Source organism: Grammomys surdaster, unplaced genomic scaffold (genome assembly GCF_004785775.1).
Source record: "Grammomys surdaster isolate TR1022 unplaced genomic scaffold, NIH_TR_1.0 141, whole genome shotgun sequence".
Lineage (NCBI taxonomy): Eukaryota > Metazoa > Chordata > Mammalia > Rodentia > Muridae > Grammomys > Grammomys surdaster.
The window spans coordinates 8061618-8085632 of record NW_021604599.1 but is presented as its reverse complement, the minus strand read 5'-3'; the positions used below and the strand labels follow the sequence as shown (position 1 = coordinate 8085632).

Sequence of the window (24015 nt, the reverse complement as noted above, 5' to 3'; positions counted from 1 at the left end):
AGTAAAGCCTCTTTTATTCATCAAAGTCCCCCTCCACACCCCCAACAGGGTTTCTCTGTGTGGCCGTGGCTGTCTTAGAACTCAGTTTGTAGACTAGGCTGGCCTTGAACTCACGGAGATCCACCTACCACTGCCTCCCATGTGCTGGGATTAAAAGTGTGTGCCACTGTATGAAGCTAAGTTTCCTAATTTTAGTTATTGTTGTTTCCTGAAAACAAGAAAATCAGCCTCTAGTACCAGATGAGTTTTATGTCCTATGAGCCTCAGGAGTCGCATGAGTGTGTTCTTCCTGCCATTTCCTTGAATATCCACTAAGATACTCTCCCAGATTTCCAATGGCAAATCCTTACTTGTTCTGAATAAAATGTTGATTCTGTTTCTTTGCAAATGTACATCTGACCTTCATTCAGACACCTATTATCCATCTTCCAATTGAAGTTTGTTTCCTTCTGAGAACAAGGCTGTTCCTTCCTGCAGACCATAAAGCCATTCCAGGAAGGGACTGGGTGCAAAGTGCAGGTGTACTCAGGTGCAAAGATCTGAGAATGCTGACCTGCCAAGCAGCCAGGTGTGCTGGCCCCAGTGGATCGGCTGCCGAGCACTGGTCTGCATTCCAGCAATTTCTTATACACGGCTTGTTTTAAAACTCTGATTCTATGTTTGCTCTCTCTCTCTCTCTCTCTCTCCAATACATTTCCCTCTTTCTAGCATTGTTTAATTTTTAAAAAATCCTACAGTCCTAAGCATACTACAGCTAAGACTAAAGAACAGCAACTGCCACCCCCCCATTCCCACCCCCGGAACGCTAACCTCCTGTCCCGGAGTTTCTAAGCCTGACACTTTACATTCACTATCAAATCAAATTTACAATTTTTAACAATCTGTCAGGGTAGGTGTTATCATAAGGGTTATACACAAGAAGCAACAAAGAATTGTGTGCAAAGACTCGGGCTTCAAGCCCAGTCCTGACTGGTAACTTTATAATGCCGGCATATCCAGTGAACCTTGGGATGTCATGGTAACCTTGCCTGTTGCTGTTTTGAATGGACAACAATTTTAGGGAGACTGAGACTGAGGCCCCCAGACCTCACTGTTAAGGTCTCATGGAGTGAGAGCTGTGGTGAGGGTGGGGTTGGGGAGGATCCCTCCCTCCTGAGCTCCTAACACTGACCCCCCCCCCCCCCCAGGATGTACTTTAATGCTAAGGCTAAACAGAATGAACTAAAATATCATTTGTTAGAGAAGCAAGGAAACTAATCAGGAGATGCTATGCGTGTGTCACAGCCATCTGAGAATACATTTTATTGCTGACATCACAGCAGGTGTGTGCCCAGGAGGGGCAGTTAGAGAGAAGCAGGACTTTTTCTGACACTTGGCACACATACAAAAAAAAAAATTCTTTGATCTCATCTCAAGTTCTGGAAGTTAGGAAGTTTCTGTTATGAAGCTGGACATAGCTAAGTGTATAAGGTTTAGGATTCTAAAGCAGGTTAAAATATAATCCATGCCACTCACTAAACAGTTGAGCCGTCTGCAAAAGGACTCACAGCATTCATCAGGTGACTTATTTGTCCCCTATGTAAACAGTTGGTTTATTCAATTTCCCATTATTTCAAGTTTCAAGTAGCAGGTTTTTAAAAAATTATCTATCTATCTATCTATCTATCTATCTATCTATCTATCTATCTATCTATATCTTTTGGAACTCACTCTGCAGACCAAGCTGGCCTTGAACTCAGAGATCTGTTTGCCTGGGATTAAAGGTGTGTACCACCATTCCCAGCTTTTTTTTTTCTTTTTTCTTTTTTAAAGACAGGGTCTCACTATGTAACCTACTACTTGTTATGTAGACCAGACTGACCTTGAACACAGAGATCTGCCTGGGTCTGCCTCTGTGCTGGAACTAAAGGCATGTACAATCACAGATAGTGTCAAGAGGCAATTTGAAAACAAAATTATTTGAAACTTATTTAGTGTGTGTACAGTCAGGTACCCCTTCTAGAGTTGGTCCTCTCCCACCACTATGTCGGTCCCCAGTGTAGAAAGCAGGTTAGCTGGCTTGGTGGCAACTGCCTTTACCCACCGAGCCATCTCCTTGGCCCCCAGGAGGCTGTTTTAAAGCATGGCTGCCTAATATTCATGGTATGACATAATGATCCAGGACAGCATGGCTGTGGTTCCCAGTGGAGGGTCTCATGATGCCACTCCACACAAGAGCTGTCAACTCCTTTTAAAAAACAAACTCCACACACATTCAGTTTTCCCTAACGTGCCTTTTCTGTCCCGTTCAGGATACTATGCAGCACCGAATGTCCTTCAGTTGGGTTGGGCTATGTTTTCCTCTTGGATAGGCAGTGATTGTGAGTTGTTGAGAGGAAAACTACAAAGGCCAACTTCTGTCCTCACATCTGGTCAGTCTGTGGTCACTGTGACGTTAGACTCTATGGCTTTGCCAAGGCAGTATATGAAGCTCCAAGACCATAAAGTCCTCTTCCTTCTTCCTACACTTAGTTACTTGGTGGGATGCTGCTGAGTACAGCCTGCAGTCTGGGTATAAGGGACCATGTTTGTCTTCCCTATAGCAGACAGAGTATCTGTATAGACCACCTGCAGTGTTCCTGCGTGGGAGCTTCCTTTCTCTGCCCTCATTTTTTAAACCACAGATTCACATCCACATATTCTATTGGACTTTTTAAATTGGGGAGGGGTGTCCACAACTCAACCTATGCTGTTTTATTGCTTAGATTGTTTCAGTTAAGCCAGAGAGAGCTCCTTCAGCTGGCACCTTTGCCCTCTGTGCCCAATGTTTTGCTCTCTGAATACTTAACTAACTTTAAAATTATATTTATTTTAATCTTAAGTGTGTGTGACAGGGAGGGAGGGAGGGAGAGAGAGAGAAAGAGAGAGAAAAAGAATGAGAGAGAGAGAGGGGGGAGGGGACGGGAGGGGAGAGAGAGAGAGAGAGAGAGAGAGAGAGAGAGAGAGAGAGAGAGAGAAATTGCATGTGTATGCAAATCACTTACAGGAGAGGATTTCTACCCCTCTTGTTACGCTAGGGGTTTGCAAACAAGTTTCCTAAACTGTTCTTAGTTTGTGAAAGAGTTGGGTGTAGAACTATGCTGTCTGAAGTAGACTGTACCAGACTGTACCCGGCATCAGGTTTTGCAGGGGTGCTGCAGTGGTCACTGTTGTCACTGCTGTAACAGAACACCTGATAAAAAGCTGCCTAAGGCAGGAGTTGTTTTGCTTCATGGTTTCATGGTGGGAGAATGCACCACAAGCTGGGCTCCTTGTTTGGAGCTGGGAGCTTGTGGCCAAGCATGCTATGTCTTTCAAGATCAGGGAGCAGAGCTGGGACAGGAAGTGGGAGTGGGTTATAAATGTCAAGGTCCACCCACCAACATCTACTTCCTCCAGATGGTCACCACCTGCCACAGCTCTGCAACTTCACCACAGCACCATCAACTGGCACCCAAGTGTTCACACACACGAGCCTCTGGGGACCACTGCACACTCAACATCCCTTTCCCACATCTGCACCTTATACTTTGAAACGACATAACAGTGCCTGCCAAGCTGGACCAGGGATGAGAACGCTTCTCGGTTGGAAGTCACAGGTGATGTAGAAAGAATGTGGAGGTGTCCACTTTTGGGGACTAGCAAGAGTTGTAGGCGTCCTTTGACCCCGCTAATGGGCATAGTACCCAGTATGTAGCATGGCTAAAAACTGGCTACTGCTGGAACATTCTAGTCTAGGTTGTCTCATCCTGTTCATTGGCATAGAAGTTTTCCTTACATTAACTACCGCCCCCTTTTTTCCCTCCTTTTTGTTGCACACAGTGAATGCATGTGTTTGTGTGGATATGTGTTTGAGGCCAGAAGGTATTTTCCTCCACCACTCTCCATTTTATTTGTATTTGTATTTCTTTTTTTAAGATAGGACCCATTACTAAACCTTAAGTTAATTGATCTGGCTATGCTGGCTAGCTGTGTAAGCCTCAGGGATCTACTTGTTTCTGTTCCTTAGCATCGAAGTGACATATACATGCAGGTGTGTCCCGAATTTTCTGTGGGTTCTGGGGATCAGAACTCAGATACTTATGTTTGTGTGATGGACACTTTTATAACTGAGACATCTCCCCGATTATTACTAACTATTCTCCTTCGATTCTTCTTCCTTCTCCTCTTCCCCCCTCCTCCTCTTCCTCTCCCCCCACTTTTCCTTCTTCTTGAGCCAAGATCTTATTCTGTAATCCAGTTTAGCCTCAGACTCACAATAACTCTTTTGCTCCAGTCTCCTGAGTGCTAGGGGTATAGGTGTGAGCCATTGGGCCTGGCTCCCCGTCTTTTCTCACCCTTGATATCAGACAAAAGGCAAAGAAGTGATCTTTCATTTTCTCTTTAGCCATGGGGTCTCATTACAGGCTTATTATAAGTCCCAGGCTTATCCTGAACTCCTGGCCTGAGCCTCTTACCTTAGCCCCATCTATCAGGTGGGAGCCATCAGACTTGGCTTTCCTTTCTCAGTCCCATTTTAGCAATGAAGGGCTCACTATTGCCACTCAGGCTTGTCCTGAACTCCTGGGCTCACACGAGCCTTTTACCTCAGTCTCTTGTAGCTCCAACTGTAGGTGTGAACCACCGTGCCCACTACTGCAGTAACTTTTTTTTTTTTTTTTTTTGTGATGGCTACCCTTAATCTCTAGCAGATGAGGAGACTGGGGCCCATGGATGTTAAGTGACACAGCTGGTTAATTACTGAATGAGCAAACCAAAATCTTTGAAAAGTGGTGCAGCCTACAAAGGAGGCCCAGTTTGTTAGGGGTGGGGGAAGCTTCCAGTCCAGACCCCTTTAAGGCTTCGTGCTTGATGGGCTGGCTTTGCTCCGCTGATGAGCAGAGTGAAGAGGCATTATTGTATGTGAAACAGACACTTTCTTCTCCTCTGTGTTTACTGTGAGGACTGACTCAAGAGACTCCTTGAGAGGCAAGGCCACAGTGAAACTCAAGGATATTCTAGTTTAAAAAGCAATAGGCTATTTCTTTTCCCAGGTCCCTTAGCTCTACCGGGAAGTGGAGCCTCTTTGAAGCTGCCCATTTCTTTCTTAGCCATACCACTAACATCTGTCTTACTAGGACAAGCCCTCCTTTGTAACTCCAATGTCTGGTTTCTGATTCTTTGCCCTTGGGAGGAAGGAGCTTTTAGCTTTTATTCACACAGAGCCTCAGCAGCTTCCTGGACTGCACACAGAGTCAGGTTAGACCCAAGTCAGGCTTGGCTTGTTTGGAGACAAACTCAAGGGAGTAGCCTTCGCAGCAAGGCAACCACAGAACAGATGCCAATTTATTCAAAGTTCAAGGTATCAATACAGGCACTGTTCTGAGAAAGCAAGATAGGATGTTTACTTATGATAAATAAACATTAGCCCTTTCCCTCCCTTAGGGGGCCTTGACATCTCTTAATGGCATTTTAAATTATTTTGGAAACTCCTAGGAGAATTTTAGTCCATTCATCGTGTAAGTGGAAAGGGCCTCCACGGATGAGGGTGGAGATACATGAATTTTTAAGTGTCTATCAGACTTGAAATTCAAAATAAACAAGCTAAAGGGCACGTGCACATGCCTGAATATATAGCACTCTTGAAAAAGAGAGGTTTAAAGACTGCCAATGGGGAAGGGAAAAAACCCCCAAACGTTATTGATTTAATTTCCTTCTAAAATGAGTAGCAGGTGCTCAGATGAACTGAGTTAAAAAAAACGAGATGTGTGTGCGTGATCTCTGTGTGAGTGTGTGTGTGTGTGTGTTTGCGCGCGCGCACGCGCATACATGGGGGGATTGGTAGGTCTACTGACTGCCAGGAGCTTAAAAACATAAGATGCATTTTTATTTAAGTTTTTTTTTCTCCCTTGCGGATCAGGTCTCAAGTTTTAATTTAATTTGGCTTGAAGAACTGACCCACTGAAAGCTACTGTCAGAGCAGGAAGAAACTACCTGAAATTTCTGCCACAACGTGCTCAACACCCTGGGAGGAAACCCCCAGGGGGAGGGACTACTGTATGAAGGGTGCCAGGTTTGTGACCGAATTCCAGGATTTGAGAGGGGGAGTTTTAGGAATGGACTTCGTAAGTTATCCCTGATGATCTTGTAGTAAAGATCATGTGACCGGTGCAATTGTCCCAGCTTAGTTTAATGTCCTGCCTTGTGTGTGTGTGTGTTTTGCTACGTAGCTAGCCCCAGATATACTCTGTAGCACAGGCTGGGCTAGAAATCATGATCTTCTTGTCTTAATGTTCAGAATTCTGAGATAATCAAATGGAATCACGATGCTCTTGTTAACAGTCTTTGAGCAAGGGGTCTCATTTTTATTTCTCGTGAGACTTTTCACATCATGGAGTGAGTTTTGAATGGCTGTGATATTCTGGGAAGGGCACAGGGACATGCGTCATTGTATATGACGTATATATGCGGGGCCATTTCTGGAGCTTGTAGTAGAGTTTAGTGGTCCAGCTGTGCACAGCACACAGGAGGCCCCAGAATCAATCCACAGCATGGAAAATAAAAGTCAATTTTTCTTTCTTCAACATTTAGATTGGAAAAAAGAATTGCAAGGCTTGAGAGACAGGCAATCTTGGAGACGTCAGTCATGACTAACATCTTAAGACTCTGAAATGTTTTAGTCACAAGGTAATTCGGCATTGTCTTAGATGTGCCAGTACACGTGGCAGAAGGGCACGTCAAACAATGACTGGCTTTCTCTCTCTTGGTGATTCACCTGCTACCTCTTTAAGAAGTACAATGTGTGGCGTAATCCTACGCACTGGCAACAGGAACAGGAAGCAAGTTAGCTGCCTGGTCAAGCGAGTATCCCAGAGGATAGCGGTCGGCTCCTGTCCCCCATCATTTGAATCCTCTGCACCCTACATTCAGTGTAGATGAACTGAATAGCTCCTTTAAGACCAAAGAGTCACGTGAGGAGAACGTGCAAACAAAACAGCAAGCCTTTCCTTTCTCTATCACAGAAATGTAATCTGTGTCTTTACGAGGCAGTAAGAATCTAGAACTTCAACCTTGGCCATCCTCGGGGATGCTTCCCCACTTGGCCAGGTGTTTCAGCTTTTATTTTTATTATCTGTTTTAAATCTCAAAAGAGCCAATGGTAAACCTTATGCTTCAATGAACTTAACTAGGTCTCTGGATTCAGACAAGACAGGTCTTTCTGCCTATACATGAAAAGAATTCTTTCTACCTTTGGAAGGGGAGGAATATGTTTCGACCTTTTTGATTCTACAACTAGAAGAATAACTTGTCCAGAAATAAATGCTTATTCTGTTTCCCCTAACCCCCCAAATCAGAATTTTAAATGAAAACAGACTCTCAGCAGTATATAACATAATGGGTCAGAGGAACTAGAGAAGGCAAATTCTTTATTTTTGATACATGTTTCCCTGCTCACTTCATTTTCTCTATTTTGATCCATAGAGCCCTTTAACAAGTCAGAAGTAAGAGGGAAAGTGCATTCAGTTGGGGAGAGGGAGGCAGTTAAGACAGGTGCCTCTGGCTAAAAGTCTAGTTAAGAAGGCAGAGCAGCTCCCAGAATCCTCTTTACTGTGGAACTGTCTTTTCTCAACTGTATTTTTTTTCTTTCAAGTCTTAGTCTCAGGAGTGGGTAGAACAGAAAGCCTTTGGATTACAAAGCACCGGTCATGGCGTAGGTTAGGAACAAACATGGGGATGAGGTGGGGTTAGCTCATAAAACCAGCCTTTATCTTGCAGGCTGAGAGACTAAGGAGTCTCTTTTGGGGAATCTGACAAACTCTTGAAGCCAAATGTGACCTGAGAGGCTCCTAACACTAGTAGCTCTGGTGAATTACCCCAGAGCAAATCTACAAATAACAAGCCCCAGCTCCAGGCTCCCAAGCCCCAGCCCCAGGCTCCCAAGCCCCAGCCCCAGGCTCCCTGTGTCCCACTTTTTGTTTGCTAGCTTTATTGAAATATTATACACATACCAAACAATTGATTCACTTAAAGCACAGGATTCAGTGTTTTTCAGTATACCCAGAGTTGTGTGACAACCACACAATCAATTTAACAATGTTTTCTTTGTCACTTGAGATGACTGTGCTCATTAGCAATCACTTTGTTTTTCCCAAGCCCTTTTTTAGCACTAGGTAACAGCCAATTTACACTCTGTCTCTGCAGATTTACAGTGGCACACTTTTAAGCCTCAGCTGACAACTAAGTATTTTAGAAACCTAAGAAAAGGCACTATTGTAAGAGAGGGGACAATACAGGGGGAAAAAAAGCTAACTGGAAAGTGGTAAGATTATAAGGGAGAAAGAAATGCACCTCCAACCCCACACCCCAGTATTGCTTAGATCCTCAGTGGAGTTATTCAACATCTGAAATAAAAGAAGGCACCTAAACAAGGAAATAACTGGGACAAGAGAGGTCTTGGAAAGTGAAATATGGTAGCAGGACTGACTCAGTGACAGGCTGCATAAGAAATCAAGGTTATTACACTTAACAATAGATACACTTAACAATAGATACACTTAGCAATAGATATATTTAACAATAGATACACTTAACAATAGATATACTTAACAATAGACACACTTAACAATAGATACACTTAGCAATAGACACACTTAACAATAGATACACTTAACAGTAAATACACTTAACAATAGATACACTTAACAAAGATAAGATGACAGGTAGGATCAATCAAAAGAAGCAAGGTCAGAGCTTGGCATTTTCCAACACGATCATAATGAGAGAAGAGAAAAAAACAGACATGAGGACATCAACAAGATTGCTGACTACAAAAGCCAAGTCAGACAAAAAAGAAAAAATAGAAACGTCTCACCCTGGAGGTCCTGTGGGTAGACTGGAAAGGGACAGTGTACTTTACTTTGGGTGACAATAAGCCTAACAACTCCATGCACTTTATCAGAAAACAGAGAAGGTCTCTAAGCTTTAAGAGGGAGAGAAAGTAGACCACACGTATAAGATCAGGAAACAGTAACTTCAAACCCCTTATCAGGCCAGGTAGCCTGAACATAGTACAATAATGCTCTCAAAGGCCTTAAGGAAAACTACCCCCAATAAGACTCAAGGCCCTGCTAATCCAGTACATATGAGTTAGCTTTGCATAAAGACCTTTCAGATATACAGAATCTCAAGACTTCCTATGAGCTCTATCTCAAAAAGTGACTGGAGGATGGGCTCCGTAAAAGTCAAGGAAAAGTTAAGAGGAAAATACAAAAACCATGACGTAACAGAGTCGACTTCAGAGAAGATGGGAAACCCAGAGTAGATGTGAATGATGTCCTCAGAATTGACAGGTACCAGGTACAAGGAGCAGACTGGAGTAGTCCAGAAGTCTCTAGGAGAAGCGTTCCAGGGTATGAACCTGATACAGTCTATTTGAGCCACACAGGCATGATGGGAAGCTTGAGATAAGACAACTAAGAATAGAACAGAACCTCTTTCGGGGGCAGGGGTGGTAGAATACAAGGCAAAGTAGCGAGGCCTTACAACAGGGCAGAGTTGTGAGTGGCATTTGTGACATAGTAAGGACGACCAAAATGATGACACGGTTCTAGTAGAGCACAGAAGAGATAAGCTGATTGTTATGGAGGTAGGGATAATGAGGGGGCTGTCCTCATCCAAAGTGGCCCACGCCTGTGGAAACTGGAGGACAAACCCTGCTTGCCCAGACACTATTCATCCCTCCTCAGTCCCTAGTGGCAAGATAATTTTGTTTATGGAGTAGGAAAGAAAATTGCTAAAAAGAAAATCATACTCAAAAGGTGGCAGCCTTTGGCGAAGATATGAAGGCTGGGAACATATGGTTAGTGGTTTGTAGAATAAGTTGTTGGTTACAACAACTGTAAGAGACAGAGGACCAGGACACCTGCTGCTGGCTAGTGTTTTCTATACATGACAGGGAAGCTGTCTGGGGTTCAGTTAGACACTAGGTATTATATTAAGGAAACAGCGATGTTGGAGAGCTGGCTTACCAGGTAAATACTTATTGAGAAGGCCTAACAATCTGAGTGTGTTCTCTGGAACTCACATTAAAGTGCAGAAGAAAAATCAACTCCATAAAGTTGTCCTCTGACCTCCACACCTGTGACATGGCAAGTGTGCCCACCCCCTGCTTCATACATACAATAATAATACTAAAAAAATAAAATAATAGGGTAGTAGAATTAAGAATAACTGGTTTCACCTATATTCTAAAGTAGTTAAACAATTTTCATAATCAGAAAATGAACCAATATAACTTAAAAGTGTACTCTAAATACTTGTCCTTATATTCACCAATAAGGGGAGTTCTCACTCCTCATCAAAGAAGCTTTTTTTTTTTTCCCCTTTGTAACACAGACTCTGTTACAAAGATCCCAACTGGTTAAAATGCAGAGAGAAGGTGACCATGGGGTGCCCAACTCTACTCGATACACCTACAACACAGCCCTTACACCTAAGGCCTAGCTAGGGAACACTGTGGGGAGAAGGGGGGAGGGGAGGTATTGTAAGAGACATAAGACCAGGACACTGCTGCTGGCTAGAGCTTTCTATACACAACAGGGAAGCGGCACCCTTGCAATCTTGACAATGGAGCTGCTGAAACAAGATCTTCCCAAAGGCAACGAAGGGTGATATGTCAACAAGAATGGGGGACATCTCACAAGGGTCCACCTCTGGATGGAGAGCTACAAGCTCTCTCATTGGCTGCTGTGAGACTCAGTATTCAGGGAGGAGCTTCTGATAAGTGATCCAATCCCAAGTGGTTCAGCATTAAACACATGTGCACAGTCACAAAACTCAGTATCATCAGGTTGCGCGTGTCTATACACACACACATACACACACACACACACACACACACACACACCAATAACAACTAAAGAGGAAGGCCTGAATTTGAGAGGGTAGTGGGGGCACTGGAGGGGTGGAAAGGATGAAAGTACAGTATTCATACGTGAAATCCTCAAAAATATTAAAAAATTAAAAGAAAATTAATTCACAAATAAGTCCACTTCCTACTTCCCCTCCCACCCGTTCTCTCTGGTTTTTGAGACAGGGTCTCACTATGTAACCCTGGCTGGCCGGGAACTTGCCATGCAGACCAGGCCTCAGAGTTGCTGATCTTTTTGCACTCCAGGTGCTGCGATTACAGACCTGGCCAGCCTTATTTCTTATATGAAGCCAGTTCACGGTTATCTCTATTAATAGAACCCAACCCTTTCCAGGATGTCAGGGAGAGATCCTGTACCAGAGCGGTTTTCTTTTCGTTTTGTCACCACGTGGATACTGAGATGACTATAATGAAACATTCTAAGGATTATTAATCGATCAAGCTAATGATTTTGCTTGCTTTCTCCCCTCAGTACCGTGAAGATTTTTCTGGAGTCAGAGCAGCTCAATAAAAAGAATACTTTGTTTTGTTATCAATTCTGAGTTGAGAAAAAATAAATCTCGGAAGGTCATTTTAAATTTCCAAAGTCAATGTTACTGGAACCAGAAACCCCTTCGTCTTTTTAAAATTTGCAGTGTGAGACATTTGGGTTATGGCAATGTTCGGTTTAATGTTTGCAAAACGCGACACAACTGGCTCTCTCTGACAATCCTTGAGATGTCTCACAAACATGCCGAGAGCCCAGCTGATGTAAAGAAATATAGTATTCATGTCCTGGGCTACAGAGACCGATTAGTTGGTAAAGCATCTTGTCACACAAGCATGGGGACTGAGTTTGATTCACAGACCCGTCCTGCACTGTTACAATCCCAGCACTGGGGATGTGGAGACAGGAGAATCCCTGGGTCCTGGCAGCTAGCCAGCTTAGCCTACTTGGTGAGCCTCAGGTCCCAGTGAAAGAGACCCTGACTCAAAGAACAAGGTGGATGGTACCTGAGGAAAAACGGTATCTGAGGTTGCCCTCATGAACACAAATGTATATGTGCACCCACATACCCACGAGGCTTCACACACTATTAACTGTCAATTAGGAGGAAAGAGGCAAACTACTGGTACCTAATTATATGATTCAAAGCCATAAAATCCTAAGTGGTGTTTGGATAACTCCCAGTTAAAATGAATTCGGGTAACATTGAAATGTCTCCAAGATCTGCAAGATATTCAATCTGTAGGATGTACAGTATCAAAATGACTCCACTGAGTAGGCCTTTAGTCTGAGGGCAGAGACTTATGGGTAGTACTATAGCTGGTGTGCTCTAAACATAAGGCACACAAAGCTTGCTTCAATAAAACAAAACAAAACCAGCCCTGTGTGGTGTCAGACACCTTAAATCCCAGCACTTGGGAGGAAGAGGCAGGCGGGTCTCTGTGAGTTCAAGGCCAGCCTCATCTACACATAGGGAGACCCTGTTTCCAACAACAACAACAACAGCAACAACAACAGCAGCAACAACAACAGCAATAGCAGCAACAACAACCACTGCCACCAGCACCTCTAACATCCTGGGTCTTCACACCTTCCTGTTTGGCAATGTTGCTACTCCATAGGCAGAGCCTTTGGCATGGCTAATAGTCCCTCAACTTGAACTGAGGCACTGGAAACTCTAGATGTGCTACTCGAAAACACAGCATTGTGGCATTTCAGAAAACATACAAGGTCATACAAGTAGGAAGGTCACTTACTCTCTCACCAACCCTCACACCCTCTTTTTCCTTTGCTCCATTTTCTTCCTTCAAGGGTACACGGAGGGAAGACATAACATCTGAAGCCATGGCAGCCATCTTGTGATGATGGGGTAACAAAATAGCAAAAAAATCAAAATGTGAAGGAGAGCAGAACAGAATGACGGGAATACCCTGGATCTTTGAAGATGTCAGTGGGCTGACCTCTATCTCTCAACTTCATCAAGTAAGTGACTAATACAGATCGAGCCAGGGTCCCTCAGTGTCTCTTTACATGTCATGACATTCATGGGACATGAGGTTTGTACTGTCCTTTGGGGCATACAGAGGAGAGGGACTCCTGACACCACTGGTGAATGACCCTCAGGGCTTCAGCTGTCTTGGACTTCCCACCTCCCCAAGATTTCCTGTGCCTCGTTTCCACCATGCCAAGACCACCCACATCTCCTGTGCCTGGCCAGCAGGCCTCATCACTGGGAGATCCAGTTTAAGGCCTACTTTCTTGTTGCCTGGCTGAGAGCCTTTGTAAGGCTAAGTAGTATAGTGACGGTTCATCCAATGTCTCCTACAGCCTCTGCCCCACACAGATGAGCAGCTAGCCTGGCCCAAAACTAGAACCCACCACCTCACTCTGGCTGTGCTTCTTGCCACTGAACTCATACTCGTCTTGTGAATCTTCGGTGCATTTTCTGAAGCATGGTGAGGACATCTCATCAGATCAAAACAGAAGCACTCCCACATGACACCCCTGAGTGTATATTTATTGTGACTGAATAATCATAGATTTGAGAGGATAAAAGTTTCATCAGTATGTATGAATTCATTTCATATAACTTATGATTTTTTTCACATGGTGTTAGGTTTGGGTGTGCAATGTTCTTGGTAAGAATTGATTTTTATCTATGTTTCTATCATGTGTGTTTCGACTTCTTTTCTACATCTAGAACACATACCTTACAGAGATAACAGATCTATTAAATAAAATAATGTGTGTAAAGGTTTAGGCAGAGTGTGTGATATACAGTTGGCACCTAATAGGTGTGTTTTAGGATTATCCTAAACGAGAATTTGAAAACTGAACGTTATTTACTGGTAATCATAACTGACAGGTTGAAAATTTATCTTCCATATCAATACAGCGGCTTTATAAACGTTAATAAGTGCTATAGAAAGAGTAAGCTCACAGCATCTCTCAGCCATAGAAAAACTTGCATCTGTAGCTAGCTCCCAGGCAGCCAACTGCCTGTGTTGGCTCAAGTTCCATCAAGGCTGTGTGCTTTTCAACAAAATATCCCATTCCGTGCTTGTCACAGTTCCTACGGAGAGCTTTTCTCTGAATTCCTTGTTTATTATGAGCCATTTCTGGTCATGAAGGCAAAGACATGAATTTTAAAGACTGTTTCAATTACAGGATGATGCACGCAATGAATGACAACCAAGCAAGATGGGGACTGTTCTATTTCTCAGCCCCTGGGCTGTGTGTGCCGGAAAAGTCAGACATAATAGCTACAAGCACTGTTAGAGGCAAGCAACAAGAACACACTTTCTTGAAACACAATGTTTATACGGTGACGTTTCCATTTTGGGGTCCTGTCCCACTTCACTCAAGCTTAAGTACCTCAAATGTATTTAGGTATTTAAGAAATATTATCAATTGTGGCAAAGACTCCAAGTGCTACTATTAGGGATATGCAGTCTTTATACTTTGGCACTTGGTCTAATCTATTCAGAGAGAAAAGAGAAGCAAAAAGTCACAGCCACAAAGGCACAGTTCCTACACCATGGAACCTCAGAGGAAAAAAGAAAACATCCTTAGAAAACATGGTGTACGGCCTGTTTTGTGTGTCAACTTGACATAAGCTGGAGTTATCACAGAGAAAGGAGCCGCCCTTGAGGAAATGTCTCCATGAGATCTAGCTGTAAGGCATTTCCTCAATTAGTGATCAAGGGTGGGCGGGCCCATTGTGGGTGGTACCATCCCTGGGCTGGTAGTCCTAGGTTCTATAAGAAAGCAAGCTGAGCAAGCCAAGGGAAGTAATCCACTAACCAGCACCCCCCCCCCAAACCCCCATGGCCTTTGCATCAGCTCCTTCCTCCTAGTTCCTGCCCTGTGTGAATTCCTGTACTGACTTTCTCTGGTGATGAACAGCAATGCGGAAGTCTAAGCTGAATAAACCCTTTCCTCCCCAACTTGCTTCTTGGTCATGATGTTTTGTTCAGGAATACAAACCCTAACTAAGACACATGGGGATGGAAATTAACAACTCAGTGGATAGATTAGAAGATAAAGCTGAGTAAATCTTTCTGACATAGTGGGAGAAAGACGAGTGGAAATTAGGATACAATGTAAATAAAATTGGAGGACAAATCTAGAAGATTCCTACATGCATAAGAGAAACTGTGGGGAGCCGAGTGGTGGTGGGGCACGCCTTTAATCCCAGCACTCGGGAGGCAGAGGCAGGTGGATTTCTGAGTTCGAGGCCAGCCTGGTCTACAGAGTGAGTCCCAGGACAGCCAGGACTACACAGAGAAACCCTGTCTCGAAAAACCAAAAAAAAAAAAAAAGAGAGAGAGAAACTGAGGGAAATGAAAGAAAAAATGTCAGGGACCACCCTCCCCCTGCAGTCCTTTCTCTAAAACCACTGGTGTGCAGACTGAAGAGAGCTTCTGACTGCTCAGCACATCAAATGAGAACAAGCCAGCACAGAAGGCAATACCTCAGGAAACCTGACACACTGGTGGGAAAGCAAAGTGAGTGTGCATGGATAGAATGAAAGACTAGGCTATCCAGGAAAACCAGGTGTCAGCGCGCGGGGGTGGGGGTGGGGTAGGGGGGTTGGGGGATATACTGCAGATGAGAGGTGCCTAGGGTATTCAGAAGGATGGAGAAAGAAGGTCCCAAAGTAATGGCCATAGAAGCCACTAGTCCAGACTGGGACAGGTCAGAGGCTCTGAGAAAACTTCCATAGCCAATGACAGGACAATGTAGAGAGCTTGAGGTTCAATAAAGACAAATATATTAAAAATCAATAAACCAGGACTAAGAATGCGCCTCAGTGGTAGAGCAAATACTTGCCTCCTTGTGTAAGATTAAACAAATAACAAAGCAAACTGTACAATTGCTTATTTGGGAGATGGGAGATAAAAAACCACCACCACCACTTCCACCACCACCACCACCACCAACAACAACAACAACTACAAAACCCCCAAACAACAACAGCATAGTAGGTTCTATGTTCTGCAGATGTGGAAACCTTAGACCCAACTGACAGGTTTGAAAATTTTTAGAAAAAAAAATTCATCATAACCCCCATCTTTATTTTATAAGCAATGCAGTGAAAGAGCTATTTATACAGAATTTACATCCTGTCAGATTTCATATGTACCCCAGGGATGATATAAAGTATACAGAAGGGTGTGCACAGGCAGTATGCAAACACTGCATTTCATACAAGGGATGTATATAAGAGTGTCCATAGATTTTGGTATCTGGAATTCCAATCCCTTTCAGATATCAGCATGTATAATATGGCATTTGCAATGTTATGACAAATACTCAAAATTGACCAGAGAGCATAATCATGACAGGAATATTCTACAAGATAGGAAGGCAGGAAGGGTGTCCACGGAGGCAGGGAGAATTCATGGATGAGGAAGGCGTGGGGCTAAGAGAAGACAGATAAATTCACTTTCTACAGGGAGATGTTATCAGCTAATGCACAAAAGAAAGATGCAGAAACAGCAGCCTACACATGCTTCTTAGTGACACAGACAGAACTAGGGAGCAATTAACCCAAAGAGCTGAAGACACAGCATCTGAGGAGGTGGGCAGCGCCCTGTTCTTTCTGCTTGTAAATTTTATAGAGCCATCTGACTGCTGAACACTGCACATTTTTGTGTGTGTACAAGTTTGTGTGTGTATGTGTGTATACTCGTGTCTGCTCATAAGTTTGATACAAAAAGAAATAAATCAAAGAATTGATAAATGACATGATGTCAAAGGTTTCCTTCCATTTCCAAAGCTCTGGGATTAGAGTGAGTTTTCTACTGGGAGTGGGCACAACAACAGTAAACATGTTAATATTTCACTTCCCAAATAAGATTAGACCAGGTCCCAGAATGCTGCCTACTCTCCACCCACTCAGTTGCAAGACAGACAACATCCAGTAACAACAGTTGTCTATAACATCCGGTAACAACAGTTGTCTATATAGGCACCAATCCAGATGCACCCACAGATAATAAAAGAGAAAATGGCTTCTTGCAGATTAAATGCTTAAATACTCAGAAACATTCTTAAGGCTTGATGTGAAAAAGAAAAGAGAAACATCACCATCTTTTCCCAAGTAGCAATCGGGGTAGACATTTCCATTTTAGTCAAACTATTTTTTGAATAAATAAGTCCCAATTGTTTTAATTCTTCTGTGACATTCCAAACACTCCCTTTCAACATGGGGCAGAAAGATAATGAGCTTTTTTCTATCATTTACATATTTTATCTTTTCTTATCATAGAAAGCAGACAGTTAATTGGTTACTATTACTTTAGACTGGGAGTTTATCACCACCTTCCATTCTATATTGAGTTTATTTAAGTCTCTGGATCCTCCCATGAATAAAAACCCAAAGTAGGCAGGGATTGTGGGTGCATTTGGCTTACAGAGGCCAGGCTGGGACAGATCTCTGAAGTTAGTGACTCTGGGTGGCAGGCATTCCACCCCTCTTCCCAGCCCCCTAACCCAGTGATCAACTAGTCATCTAAACCAAGAAGACATTTGTGTAGTTCACCCCACAGATAGCAGTAAGACTAAACAGGAAATGGATCTACTTTATTCTTATGTTGGGAGAAATTATGTTGGTTCCTCTTCCTGTATATTTGTCAGAGAAACCAAATTTAACTCAGTCTTCAGGCAATATCCGGCACTGGAAGCCCCTGGATGGAGGGGAAGTGGTTGGACAGGTAACAAGAATTCACTCACCATGGAGTGCAAGCTCAGACATTCATCACTCACTACTGCAGGACATAAGAACTACATACATTAAGGGAATATGACAAGCAGGCCACTGGGGACCACGTCAAAGAGAAGCTAAGGTACTGGGGGCAGCTGGAATGGCAGGGATTACCCTGGTCTGCTGCTGCCCTCTGAAAGACCACATGATCAGGAACTGTGCAGGGTAGGAAGTTAACATGTATACTCTCAGCTTCCGCAAAGGATCCAGCCAACTGTCAGGTAGACTAGCCAAATAGATTCAAAACGCCAGGACCAAGAGCGGGGTTTCTAGGGCCCAGAAGGCCCAAAGTAACCCTCACATTGAACAAAAGAGGCAGTGAAACCCAAGGGGATTAAAGAATTTCTCTGTTTAGCTACAACCAAGGACTTCAGATGAAGGACAGTCAAGGGCAACTGGGGAGCAGAAAAACATTTTGGTCCTGAGCTGGGACACAAACTTGGTAGTCACTTAGTATTTTTGCAACTAAACCTGAATCAAGGGACCAAGGTTCTGTTCTTAACATAATCTGCAAACACAGGCATTTTGTTATGTTTTGTATTTCAGATAACATATCATGCACTAAATCCCCGAAGGAGCCTGGATGTACCACAACTACATCATAGAGTTTATGCTTTGCTACATTCACTCCATCCCCCGTCCCATCTGTATAAGAAGCCCATAATGCCCCCTTTTGGACAGGCAGGTACCTAGATGCAGAACCTAAGCACAAGAAGAAGCATTTTTCTAGAAGGTCAGAGAAGGAGGCCAGACAATAGGAGAGCTGTCAGAGATACATCCACAGCAACACATTTCCCTGGCAGTCAAGGAAAATAAAAAGAACTTTTTTTTTTTTTTTTTTTTGTGAGACATTATGTAGCCAAGGCTGGCCTAGAACTTAGTATGTAAACCAGGTTGTCCTTCAATCCAGAGATTAGCCTACCTTGGCCCATGATATACTTTTTTAGTGCCAAGATTTGAAAGACAAAAAAAAAAAAAAGAGAAAACAAAGCATGCTTTATTTTTTTAAAGACAAGGTCTCACTGGATAGCCCTGGATGGCTGGATGACCTGGAATTGCCTATGCAGCTCATTGGGAACTCGTAGAGATCTGCTTATCTGTGTCTCCCAAAGGCTGGGATTTAAGGTGTGTGTCACCACATCTGGCAAGAAGGTGTTATTTTTAATGACTTGTATGTGTGTGTCTGTGTGCAGTACAATACATGTGAGTGCAGGTGCCCAGAAAGGCCAAGGGTGTCAGGCCCTGGAGCTGAAATTGTGCTGGGAACTGGGCCTTCTACAAGAGCAATAGGCACTCTTAGCTACTGATCTGTCTCCATCTCTCTAAAGTCTGGTCAACAAAATTACCACCCACTCTTTCTCCTTTCTGGCAACACTTTTGACCCATGAAAAGAATCTTACTAATAGATGAGAAAGGGACCTAGAAACAATACCATGCACCAATCCCTTTAAAAAAGAGAGAAGTATTTTCAAATTACCTCTGAACCCTAAACTATTCATAAAATGTCATGTATCTGAAAAATTCACTTCACTTTTCTGCCCATTCAGAAACCATGAAGGAACATTTGAAAACCCAATCACTTCAGAAGCAGTTCTATAGTTTATAAAAATGAAAAGAAAAAAATGCAGCCGTCTGGTAAAATCCAGGTGCAGAAGACGTGACAGAAATCTATGATCCTCCTTTAGCTTTCTGGGGACACAGGAGAAGCAAAACTAACAGGCACATCATGAAACTTTGGTCAGGGTCTGATGTGCTCTGCATGCCGCAGCTACACCTGGAGCGACACATGAGGCCTCTCTCAGAACCCTTAGTAGCTCCAGCATGGACACCGAAGTCCTCTTCGTAACAGATATTCTTGAAAAGGCTTTACTTCAGGATCATGGGAATGTGAACTTCCATTTGGTGATCTACTTTCTCGGAAGATATTAGGGACATTTTATTTTCTTGTTCATGAGCGCGTGCTCCAGTCTGAGTCACAGTCAGCTGATGGGACAGGTTAGGTTCTTAGGTTCAGAAGCTAGAATGTGCCTGGCAGCTCTTCTCCCTACAATACTGCCCTGCAGTCTCACCTGGGTTCCTTGGGGCCCATCAGGCCTCCCTGATGAAGTCTTGAGCTAAAACAGTGCTTTGTCTATTCCATGGACCTGGAATTAGCCAAGAGGGTATTTATAACCAGCATTCACTTTGGCACAGCACCTGGGAAAGCCAGACACTTTGGTAAATACTGCAGTGTCTAATTGCACAGATCATTAGAAAAATTGCAGCTACTTTACATACAACGATTACATCGACATGTTAATAAACAGGCTCCGGGTTCGTTTTGTAGGAGTTGAAGTGGACTTCTCTTCTTGTGTACGCTCTCCTTTGTAAAAGGCTTTGATTCCTGCAATTCTCTCCCCACCTCCTCATCTTTCTTCTTTTTAAAAAATGTTACATGAATCCATCTTTTTTGTTGTTGTTGTTGCTTTTGTTGTTGCTACTTTTGTTTTGTTATTTGTTCTGCATTGTACTTTGTAACTCTAAGGACTCCTTACTAGGGCAGCCTGTACCAAAGATTTTTCTTTGCCAGGTCCTGACAGTTGAGACGTGGCGGGACATAGATGAGGAGGTGAGGACAGAAGGCCCTGGCTTCCTTTGCCCTCATTATTCTCCTTCCTTATGTGTATAGCATCTCTAGTATTGGCTCTGTTCCTGCTGCTATCTCAGCTGGCTTCATCCTTCACTGACCGTGCTTGAAAGATGGCTGCAGGTCCCAGGTAGCAGGGACACTGTGGGAGCTGGTTCCTATGGGAATTCCTTGGATTTCTGCCACCTCTCCCTCCCTAGCCTTCTAGCCTTCCTGCACCCTGAAAATCCACTCACTTTAAAATTCCAAATTGGGTTTTGTGTTTTCTTGACTGGTCTCTGAGTAGCAAAGCACCCTCTGACGCTTTCTACCAAAACAATTACACTTTGCCTCCTTCAGGGAAGGTGGGAGGAAGTCTAAGGTGTTCACACCTCAAAGCTCTTGGTAATTTATGGTAACAAACGATTTCACGGTGGGATGCTCCAGGAGGCATGATCATTGCTTTCCGATCATTATTTCTGTTCCTCTTTGGAGCAACCCTTTGGGGCCATGTACAATTTACTTATTATAAATGGGGACCTCTTAGAGATGGGAAAACCGTGCCACACAAAAGTGAATCAGTTGCCTGGTGTTCCATGGCCAGAAGGGACAGTTTGAGGGCTGAAAGTTCTAAGTGGTGATTTATTATGATGAAAAAGCAAGATAAATACCTGAGGCAGGGGAGTAAGCAAGACTATCTGCAAGGCTGAAGACACCAGAGGAAGAAGCAGAAAAGCTGAAAAAGTCTGGAGAGGCCAGACTGAAAATCTAGCATCCACAGGGTATCACCTGAGGGGGCTGAACAGTCCTGGATTGGGGTCTGGGTCCAGCACGTAGACAAACACAGAAACACTTTAGTATGTTCTGTCCATACAGGGTTAGGGAAAGATCTAGAATCCCAGCACATCCTGGCACCCGGCAGAGTTCCCCTGAATTCTGCTACTGATGCGGGAAATATTAAAAATGATCTGCATGTTTCAGCACTATGCCCAGCACCGGCGGGCCACATGGCTCCAGCGGGATGTTCCCATCTCGGCAGACTTTCTGACTCAGTAGCTCCAAAATCTCTCCACCCAGCTCGCTAGGTTCTCACTGGTGGGTGCTACCATCCTAGCCCCATGCTTCAAAACCCCATGGCCTTTTGGGTGCACATCAGACAAACCCATGTTTTGCCGTCTTACCTTTCTCTCTTGAACCCAGTCGATCTCCATGAGAAGAAAAACACCACACAAACTTAGTTCAGAAACAATGGTAGCCGGGAGGTGGTGGCGCACACCTTTAATCCCAGCACTTGGGAGGCAGAGGCAGGCGGATTTCTGAGTTCGAGGCCAGCCTGGTCTACAGAGTGAGTTCCAGGACAGCCAGGGATACACAGAGAAACCCTGTCTCAAAAAACAAAACAAAAAAAAAGAAACAATGGTAACACAATCTCTGGGTGCAACAACGAGAATGCTAATCTTGTAAACCATATTAAATCTAAATCGTCCAGTGGCGAATCCTTGTGGACTCGCCATAAGCTGGGAGACACTAGTAGCTACATCTTGCCCTATTGCTATCCCGTCTGAAAAAGACCCCCTTTCTCTTCCCTCTTTCTCTCTTCTCCTATCCAACCCGGAACTCCTTCCTACTCGCCCAGTGATTGGCTCTTTTATTCATGAGGGGATTGGTTCACAAGAAGTCACTTGAGTATATGACTCACTCAGTGTTCGCAGTCCCTTCCAGGAGAGCAGAAATTAACATCAAAATGCAGCCAGCACAGAGCCATCCACAACATGCTACCACTGAGCACAGCTACAAGTCTTTCTAAACCAAACAGGTTTCCTACCAAGAGTCACTTCTCAATGGGCAGAGTAGCAGTTTCAAGTCTACCCAGAGAAGGTGGAAAATAAAGAAGTGCCATGGCAGTTTCCTTGTGAATTCAAATTAATATGACATACTTTAAAGAGTGTTTTATTATATAGTTATTGATGATTTGAAATGGGACTGGAACCATGATAGAAAAAAACGGCTCAGAACAATGTTTTTAATAAAAAGTAGCCAATGACCTATAGAACAGCATAGGTAGATGCTAAAGTAAGCCTGCCACTTTGTTCATTACAGGTTTTTTAGTTATTATGTAGCAAAGCAGGGTAGCACAGAGCCAGAGTCCGAGCTGGTGTGAGGAAAAAAGGTAGTCAATCAATGCTCCCTACAGCACACAAGAAGGCCAAAAGTCTTTGTAGGCCTTGCTGCAAGGGTGGTGCAGAGAAAGAACAGGAGGCTTAGACCCTGGTATCTGTGCTCCAACTGGACTTACTAGCAGACTTACTAAGCCACCAGAACTCTGTATAGCCATTTCCTGATCTTTTAGACTATTCTAAAGTAGGGTGTGGTGGTTTGAATGGGTATGGTCTCCATAGACTTTTGTATTTGAATGCTTGGTTCATAGGGAGTGGTATTATTAAGAGCTATGGCTTTGTTGAAGTAGGTATAGCCTTGTTGGAGGAAGTGTGTTACTATAGAGGCAGGCTTTGAGGTCTCATATATGCTCAAGCTATGCCCAGTCTGGTACACAGTCTCTTTCTGCTGCCTGTGGATCAAGATGTAGAATTCTCAGCTCCTTCAGCACCAGGTCTGCCTGAACACTGTCATGCTTCCAGCCATAACGATAGTGGACTGAGCTTCTGAAACTGTAAGCCAGCCCCAATTAAATGTTTTCTTTTAGAAGAGTTGTCTTGGTTATGGTATCTCCTCACAGCATAAGATAAGGGGTCTCTCACCTACTTTAGCATGGCTGGCTCTTCTGGCATGGCATTAATCTGAGTGGTAAGCAGTTTGGGAAAAGATGCTCATGGCTACAGGAATCAGCTCAGTAGCTCCTAGGTTGACAATACTCGGCAGGAAGAAGAGGGCTCAGTACTGCTGTCAGATCTTCCAAATCAGCCTGAGATCTAGCTGCTGGACTCATCAGTTAAGAAGGTTTCGCCAGCTGGCCTGCCAGTATAGCCAGTTGCTTCTCCTATGGTATCTGCTCTTGTCATAAAACTCCATGTCTTTATAGTGGACCAGCTTAGAGATAGCCACCAGTAAAACACAGGCAAAATGAGACTAGCAACCACAGAGATGCCCGCAAGGGCTTCTGTGATGGGGGAGCAGAGATGCATTTCAGGGAAGAGAGCTTTCAATCTATATGCATAATCAGAGCCCAAGCTCCGCTTCCAACTGCACAGGGAATCATGGAGGGAATGAATGAATATTCATGTCCATAACTTATTTCACAGCATAAGTTGAATTGCTCTTAGTTTGAAGATAAAGCCTATTTGCCTCTCTAGTTGTTAGCACTCAGTTTATATCTTCTTTAGAAGAACAGATTTTTTAGTAGAAAAGAAAAATTCAAGCACCAGAAATTCAGAACTTGCACACCTACGATTTGTTTGTAAAGCAGGTTGCTGATGACGTGTCTTTGTAATCCTGTGAGCTGCAGGCTCTAACCTGAGATCACATAGTAGAGACTTTAAATATGTACTTCTGGAGCTGGGGAGGCGGCCCAGTTGGTAAAGTGCTTGCCAGGAAAGCACAAGGACCTAAGTTCAGATTCCTAGCACTGGGGAGGCAAAGACAGGTGGATCCCTGACTGGGAAAGCAAGACAGATATGCACATACACATGTGCATAACCCTCACCTCCAGACAGAGAGAGAGAGAGAGAGAGAGAGAGAGAGAGAGAGAGAGAGAGAGAGAGAGAGAGAGA

General features: G+C 43.7%; 1 protein-coding gene and 1 long non-coding RNA gene across 3 annotated transcripts in view; one reads left to right on the top strand and one right to left on the bottom strand.

Moving 5' to 3' along the window:
* The window catches only part of Pip5k1b (phosphatidylinositol-4-phosphate 5-kinase type 1 beta), a 260298-nt gene that overhangs the window by 20862 nt on the left and 215421 nt on the right, over window positions 1-24015 (bottom strand). The window lies entirely within an intron of this gene.
* On the top strand, window positions 5974-13292 carry LOC114618366. Its single transcript, XR_003710951.1, has 3 exons — window positions 5974-6070; window positions 12726-12896; window positions 13242-13292. It is a non-coding gene; the product is annotated as an uncharacterized LOC114618366 (long non-coding RNA).